The sequence below is a fragment of the Neovison vison genome, chromosome 9 (genome assembly GCF_020171115.1).
Source record: "Neovison vison isolate M4711 chromosome 9, ASM_NN_V1, whole genome shotgun sequence".
Lineage (NCBI taxonomy): Eukaryota > Metazoa > Chordata > Mammalia > Carnivora > Mustelidae > Neogale > Neogale vison.
This window is the reverse complement of record NC_058099.1, coordinates 14,607,825-14,615,362: the sequence shown is the minus strand read 5'-3', so window position 1 is coordinate 14,615,362 and position 7,538 is coordinate 14,607,825.

Sequence of the window (7,538 nt, the reverse complement as noted above, 5' to 3'; positions counted from 1 at the left end):
TTCTGTGCCTCACAGAGGAAGCCAGTAGAGAGAGTGGAAGTGGTATTCGGAAATGAGAAGCAGGTTGTAAATCTGGTAGTGTGGAGTCCCTGTGGTTCCGCTGTGCCTGTCACCCACAGCTTGCATGATGTCACTGTCCCTCTAGTGAATTACTTTCTTCTTGCCTAAGAGTTCTCTCCATTGGGTGGAACTAGGCGATCATTAAGCCATCCCCATCCTTTAAGCAGCTATAGTTCTCCAACATGGACTGAAAAAAACCTACTGCACTCTCATCCTGAAACCCCAAGATGGGAAGAAAGGAAGACTCTCTAGATCCCATGATAATAAGCCAGAGATTAAAAGTTTCTTTCTTTGGGGCACCTGGGTGGCTCAGTGGGTTGAAGCCTCTGCCTTCAGCTCAGGTCATGATCCCAGAGTCCTGGGATTGAGCCCCGCATTGGGCTCTCTGCTCGGCAGGGAGCCTGCTTCCTTTCCTCTCTCTCTGTCTGCCTCTCTGCCTGCTTGTGATCTCTGTCTGTTAAATAAATAATTAAAAAAAAAGTTTCTTCCTTCCTTCCTTCCTTCCTTCCTTTCTTTCTATTTTTATTTAATCGAGAGAGAGAGCACAAGCCAGGGCAAGGTCAGAAGGAGAAGCAGCCTCCCTGCTGAGCAGAGAACACCAATATGGGACTCGATCCTGGGACTCTGGGATCATAATCCAAGCCGAAGGCAGTTGGTTAACCTACTGAGCCACTCAGGCACCCCAGAGACAAAGAATTTCTAAGCGAGCTTTCATACCTACCTCCCTCTGACTTAGCCTCCACTCCTGGACCTAAGAGCATAAAGAATGCCTTTTCCCCCGCCATTAAATAGCATTCCAAACTTTTTAGTGCCATTTATTACGTAGGAGATGTATAAGACCTCTACCTGGAGGTGTTTTTCTTTTTGTCACCTTTCTAGAACCCGGTATCCTTGCGCTTCCTGGCTTACACCTCCAGTCTTTTTCATGGAGTTCATCCTGGAAGAACCCATCCCATCCGCATCCCATCATCAATCAAGCCTCAGATCAAGAGTTTCAAATTCCAGGATCCTCCCTTATTCCTTGCCTCTCGAGTCAACAGCCCTTTTCCTGGAGCTGGAGCTCGCCAGGGCCCCCACTGTCCCTGGACTCCCAGCAGGAGCCCTGTAATCTGGTTCACTGAAGCATTGTTTTCCGCACCAGCAGTGAGCTGGGTCTAGGGATAGGTACTGGGGAGGAAACTAAAAGTGCAAAATATGGGACCCCTGACCTCCAGCAGGTCCCCATTCAGGTCAGCAGGAGGTCATTGGCACAAGCAGTGATGATCTTCTGGGGGACACGTTCTCAGCCGGGTGGGCTTTCAGTTATCCGAGCAAAGGGAACAGCAGATTATCTGCAGGAATCCCAAGCCGGCTCGCTCCAAGGACATTAGAACAGTGTCTTCAATCAACTGTCCACTTCAGCGCTCTGTAACTTTGGGCAAGAGAACTGATCTCTGGCATGTTGTTTTCCTCCTCTGTAAAACAGGAATAATAGTGATTTCCCCCACAGGTTTATATGGCTTAAGTGAGTTAATACATGTAAAGTGCTTTCAACCGTGCATGGCACGTACTCTGTGTCTGGCCCTCACTAGCTATCAGCATCAGCATCAACATTACAGGGTACTGAGAGTGTACCAGAGAGAAAGGTAGGGTAGGTTGGTGTCGTCAGAGACAGAGGTCAATCAAGCATATCGCGCTTCGAGTCTGGTGAGTTATCCCAAGCGGCTGACAAGCCAAGTGTGTGGGGGAATGTCAGGAGCTGACACCCCCAGAGTAAGGGTCACTGAACTTTTTCAGTGAAGGGTCAGATGATAAATATTCTAGGCTTTAAAGGCCAAGAGACAGTGTCCTCAAAGTCCACAAGCAACCAAAAGGCTAACACCCTATTTCACAATTTACATTTAAAAATGTTGTGCACCTGGATGGTTCAGGTGGTTAAGTGTCTGCCTTCAGGTCAGGTCATGATCTTCAGGTCCTAGGATCGAGCCCCATATTAGGCTCCCAGCTCAGCAGGTAGTCTGCTTCTCCCTTTTCCTCTGCCTCTCCCCTACTTGTGCTGTCTCTGTCTCTCTCTCCCTCAAATAAACAAAAATAAAATCTTTAAAAAAAATTAAAATGTCACAAACATCCTTTGTTCATGGCACACACGAGCTGTGGGCTGCCTTTGGCCCATAGGTTGTCACATGCCAACCCCTGCTCCTGGAGGAGGCTAGAGGCTGGGCTGTAGAGGCCATCACAGGCCTTGTGGAGCAGGCTGCACCACTCCAGGCCGGGGCACGGGACCTCAGGCTTGCATGTGACAAAGCAATGGGTAGAATAGGCTGGGAGTGAAGGGAGCGAGTTTTAAGTTGACAGACAGTCCAAAGACAGAATTACGATCATTGCAACAGAAGTGGTATGTGTGCAGAGAGTAATGATGAAGATGCTGAGAGATATTTAGCGGCAAAATGAACATAATCGGTTGTCTAGATTAAGGCGGTAAGAGGGAAAGAGAGGCTGAACACTCACTGTCTCTGCTTATCCGATGACAGATGAGCCTCTATGTGGAGTGGAAGTGAGTGCTCCATTCCCAGAAGCAATCAAACAGAGTATGGATTCCTGCCTGACAGGCATTCTGTGGACAGCAATGAATGGAAAGAGGGACAGAGAAAGTCTCTCCTTGCTCTGAGGGTCCACGATCCCACGGTTCTGTGATCATCTTTATCAATCTAATAGGAGCAAACAAATGATTTGTTTAGTCAATGAAGGATATAGACAAGCTTCATTCCTCAATACAAATCACCTTGATTTTGCAGAAAGCTGTCTATATTCTGAAGTGCTCACATCCGTTATCTCTCTGAGGGGCCCATAAAAGGACTCTGCAACTTGAAAAGTGCTAGACACATGTGCCATGGTGTGGTCATTATTATTTTTAAAACATGCCCCCATTGAATAGAAGGCTTCTCCATTTGAATTTGAATGTAGTGGTTACTCTGACTTGGGTCCAGTGAATTATTCATTTCTGTACCCTTCTTATCTCTTAGATATCTTGTCTCTTGGCACATCGTAATAATAGTAGTAGTAGTAGTAGTAAAACTAAAAGTGTTAAATCCTAGCAATGCATTGAGACCCAGCTTTCAAAAGCATTCCATTCACATAGCCTTCCCCCATCACTGCCATGAAGACTAAGCAGTCACACTGTAGGCTCCAACTGCAAGCATAAATAGTCTCTGTATCAATAGTAACGGTCATCATTTATCAAGATGCCTTGTTTGGCAGACTGTCTCAGTTAAGGTGCTCAGGAACCTAATGATAGACACTGTTGTGTGCCCATTTTACAGATGAGAAAGTCGAGGCCCAGAGAAGCACAGCAGCTTGCTCCAGATCATAAAGTTAGAATGAATGGCACTTTTCAACACCTAAGTTAATTTTTTTTTTAAGATTTTATTTATTTATTTGACAGAGATCACAAGTAGGCAGAGACGCAGGCAGAGAGAGAGGAAGGGAAACAGGCTCCCTGCTGAGCCGGATGCAGGGCTTGATCCCAGGATCCTGGGATTATAACCTGAGCCTAAGGCAGAGGCCTTAACCCACTGAGCCACCCAGACGCCTGACCCAGGCTAATTTTAATAACACATCTTCCCAGTGGACACAAGGAAGGCATTTTTGTACCTGTTAATTCTTGCAGATTCGATTTAATTCTTGGAGATTGGGGCAGCTCCATGTGCTAGGACTGGCAGAAAGGTCTTTTGTCATAACTGCATCTCCAGGTCAGGATCGCTCTGGGAAACAATGGTAAACACTGTAAAAACCACAGCTTCTGGGTCCCCAGAGCCGGCCGCCTATGCGGCTACTGGCCAGCAGAGGGCAGTTGCGGGAAGCCGTCCAAGGACAGTCTCCACCCCCATTAGAGCTAATTAAGCCGCAAGAGGCAAGTGCATGTCTGCGTGATGAAAGCAAACAGATCTCCTTCTGGGCTGAGTGAAGCAGGGGGATCAGAGGAGAGGGACATTTATCGGCGCCCGAGAAGCAGGCTGGATGGTGCCGTGATGGCTGCCTGCAAAGGAACACGGGCCCCTGGGAACCAGACCAGTGCCTTCCCAAGAGCCCCTCCCCCTGACTCCCCGCCAAGTTACAGGAAGAGTCTGGCCCCGGGATAGGGCTGCTGTGAAGCCCAGTGGCCCCAGCAGAACGGGAAGCCAGTTGGCAGCAGAAAAACCAGCCAAGACATATCAAGAGATGCACAGGATGCCCACAAAGCCTATGCCCCAAACAGGGTGAAACCCACAGACTTTTAGGATGACCAACAATTGCTGCCTGACTTTGAGTGCAAAATCAGGACGTTCCAGGCAGACCACAATGGTTGCTCACTTGTCCTCTGAATATACATAAAGGCGTGCACATCCACAAGCATGCGTATGGGTGAACACGAGCACGGCCAAATATGTGCAAATCTTATCCACTAATCCAGATGCATATTGGGGAGGAATGTTGTATTGGTTTGAATTCAGAAGGCCTGGAGACCCTGGGACCAGCTCTACCACGAATCTCGGCAACCCTGAGCAAGACACTAAATCGTTCTGGATCTCAGTTTTCTCCCATTTGTGAAACGAACGCTAACCTGGTTTCTTAAAATCATGTAGGTATCTCAGAAGTTGGAGAATCAAGTCAGGCTCCCCCAAGGAAGCCTGGGACTGCTCCCTGTTTCTTTTGCCAAGTCTCCAGCCATCAAGGAGGTATGAGCTGGATGGCTAAGCCCACGTCACTGGACCCAGACCAACGTCCCTAGCGACGCTCTGCTCTATCTAACAATGTGGAAATTTTTAAGTCAACGTGCCTGTGATATTTTCCCTATAAGCACAATCATACTGAAAGCAGAGTTTCTTTTTCTGTCCTCCTTTTTCACTTAACTTTAGCATTTCATAAACATCTTTTTAAATGGCCACAGAATGTTTCCTTATATGGCTATCTGTACCTCTCTAATTTCCTATTTCGTTCTTCTCTCCCCACCCTTTGGCTACTATAAATAATGCTCCGGAGGGGGGAAAAAATCTTCATGCATAGATCCTTTCTCTATTTTTGTAATCTTTCTTCAGGAAAAAAAAATCTCAGAAATTAAATTACTAAAATAAAATCATATTTTAAGACGCTTCATGCACATTGCCAAATTGTTTTCCAAAAACAGTTGCCCTGGTTTACACATCTCCCAGCAAAGCCTGAGAGTCCCCAGTCATCCCGTTCTCGAAAGCACTGGCTGGCCATCCTCCTCTCCTTTGCATTCAAACTTTGTTAATTCAATAGGCGAAAAATGTTATCGCATGGTTTTAATAAGTGTTTCTTTGATTATTAGAGAGAATGAACATGTTTTTCTTGTGTTTGTTCACCAGTTGTATGTATTTCCCTCTTTTGAGAATTGTCTCTTTGTGCCCTCTGCTCACTTATCTGCTGGGGTCTCCCTGAATTTAATTGATTTGCATGCGCTCTTTACATAATAAAGATAGTAATCCTTTGCCATATTTGCTGTGGGTATTTTCCCAGTTTGCTGTATGTCTTTTCCTTTGTGGTGTCTTCTGTCACTTCTAAGCTCATACAGCCACCCCATCCTCCAGGGACTTGATAAACATGCATTTCTAACTCCTGATTTTTTTTTTTCCTGGTCTGATCTGGTTCTATAAGCTGAAGATTCCAGGAAACCATCAATCTATGATTCTTGGCTTCCAAGAGAAGTTCTGCCAGCCCTGGATTATCTTTCATAGTATAGGCTTTCTTACCTCCTCCGTATTTCCTGGATACAATCCCTCACTCTTCAGATGATGAGGTCCATGTGGACAGGGACTATATCTGTGTCATTTTTCCTGCATCCTAGGAGCCCAGTACAGTTCCAGGCACATAGCGTGTGAGCAGTGATTAAGCCCCCCAGTACTGCTCCAGACCCTTGACAACGTTCTGGTTCTGGTTCCACATCCAAGCACACGGCAGGATGGCCAGAGGTATGAGGCCACCTGGAACACCAGCAAGGGCTTTATCAGAAGAGAGAACAGCAACAGCTGAATTAAAAGTGTGAAAGGACATGCTGTTTAGGACCATAGGTAGTGGTGCGTGCCAAGAGCCGCAGACAAGTGGCAGAGCTAGAAGACGTGGCTGAAAGTGGAAGTCAGACCCGATGAGTGAAGGGGTCCAAGTGTCACTTTTGGAATTTCAACTACAAAAATTCCATTCTCCATAGTGCAACTAGATTGATCTTCATAAAAGGTGAATATGATCATGCCTTTCCCCTACTTTACACCCTGCAAAATCTTCCTTTTGCACCCAGGATACAGATGAGATCTTATTATAGTCTACAGGGACCTGCCTTCCTCAGTCCCCATGCCTCCTGCCGACCCCTTGCTTCCCACACCAGCCCCCTTTCTGCACCTCTGCCAAGCCCATCGCTCTGTCAGTTCTCTGTAATTGCTAGTTTCTTGTCCTGTTAACCTCCCCATCCCCAAGCTGCATGTTGCTGCTTCCTTCCTTACTTGGGAGGAGATCAGATATCCAGTGTTGCCCACACTCCCATCCCTCCTGCCTTATTCCTGGTTTTACTACCCTCCTATAACTTACCACTAACTAAGATGATCTTCTCTGATAATCTTCCTGTTTATTTTCTGTCTCTCCTTGAAGGGGAGACCTCTCTTGTCTCACTGATGCTCTAGTTTCAGCACCTCCAATGGTGCCTGGCATGTGGAGTCTGTGATGACTAACTTCCGTCAGACCCTGTCCAGTAAGCAAACGCGTGCCTTCGGGAACACCTGTGGGGGTGTAAGCAGGGTTAGGTTTGTGTTTCTGAGAGATATTTCTGCTGGCATGGCCAAGAGTGGTTTGGAATTGGAGAACCCAGGGACAAAAAGATGCAATGATGTTAACACGGAAATGATTGGTATTGGAAACTTTTCTGAGTGGAGAATTTGATCCACAGGGAGTTGGAGCTGGAAGGGTGTTGGGAAGTCAGTACAAAATGTAGCCATCATCATAATGAATATGTCAGTAGAGCTTTAGCCTCCAACGACTTTCACACTTTCTCATGATAGCCTCCCCATTGCTATTCAAAGCAGGCCAGGCACAGGCAGCCACCTTCCTTTTGCAGGTGAGAACCCTGAGGCTTGGGACAGTGAATCTGGGGACACACAGCTTGTAAGTCATGGATGTGGACTGGAGCCGAGGTCTTGACGCTCAGCACTGGGCTCTGCTAGCTAATGCTGCTATGTCACCATTTCCCCTCAATGCACATGTTCCACAGAGAGGTGCAGTTGTGAAAATCATACCTTAGAGTTAATGATCCAGATGAAACGTCTTCCCTGGCCTTTGGGCCTGGAGAAGAGAAGTGCACTGTCACCTCCTTCCTTAAGAGAGTTAAAACATGACAAGTCAGGGGGGAGGCCATTTGCCGCCACATTAACGGTAAATGCCATTTGCTCCAGTGATATCTCCATATCTGACTTCTTTTTTTCCTCCCCCGTGGCTGAAATTACCACAGAATAGAG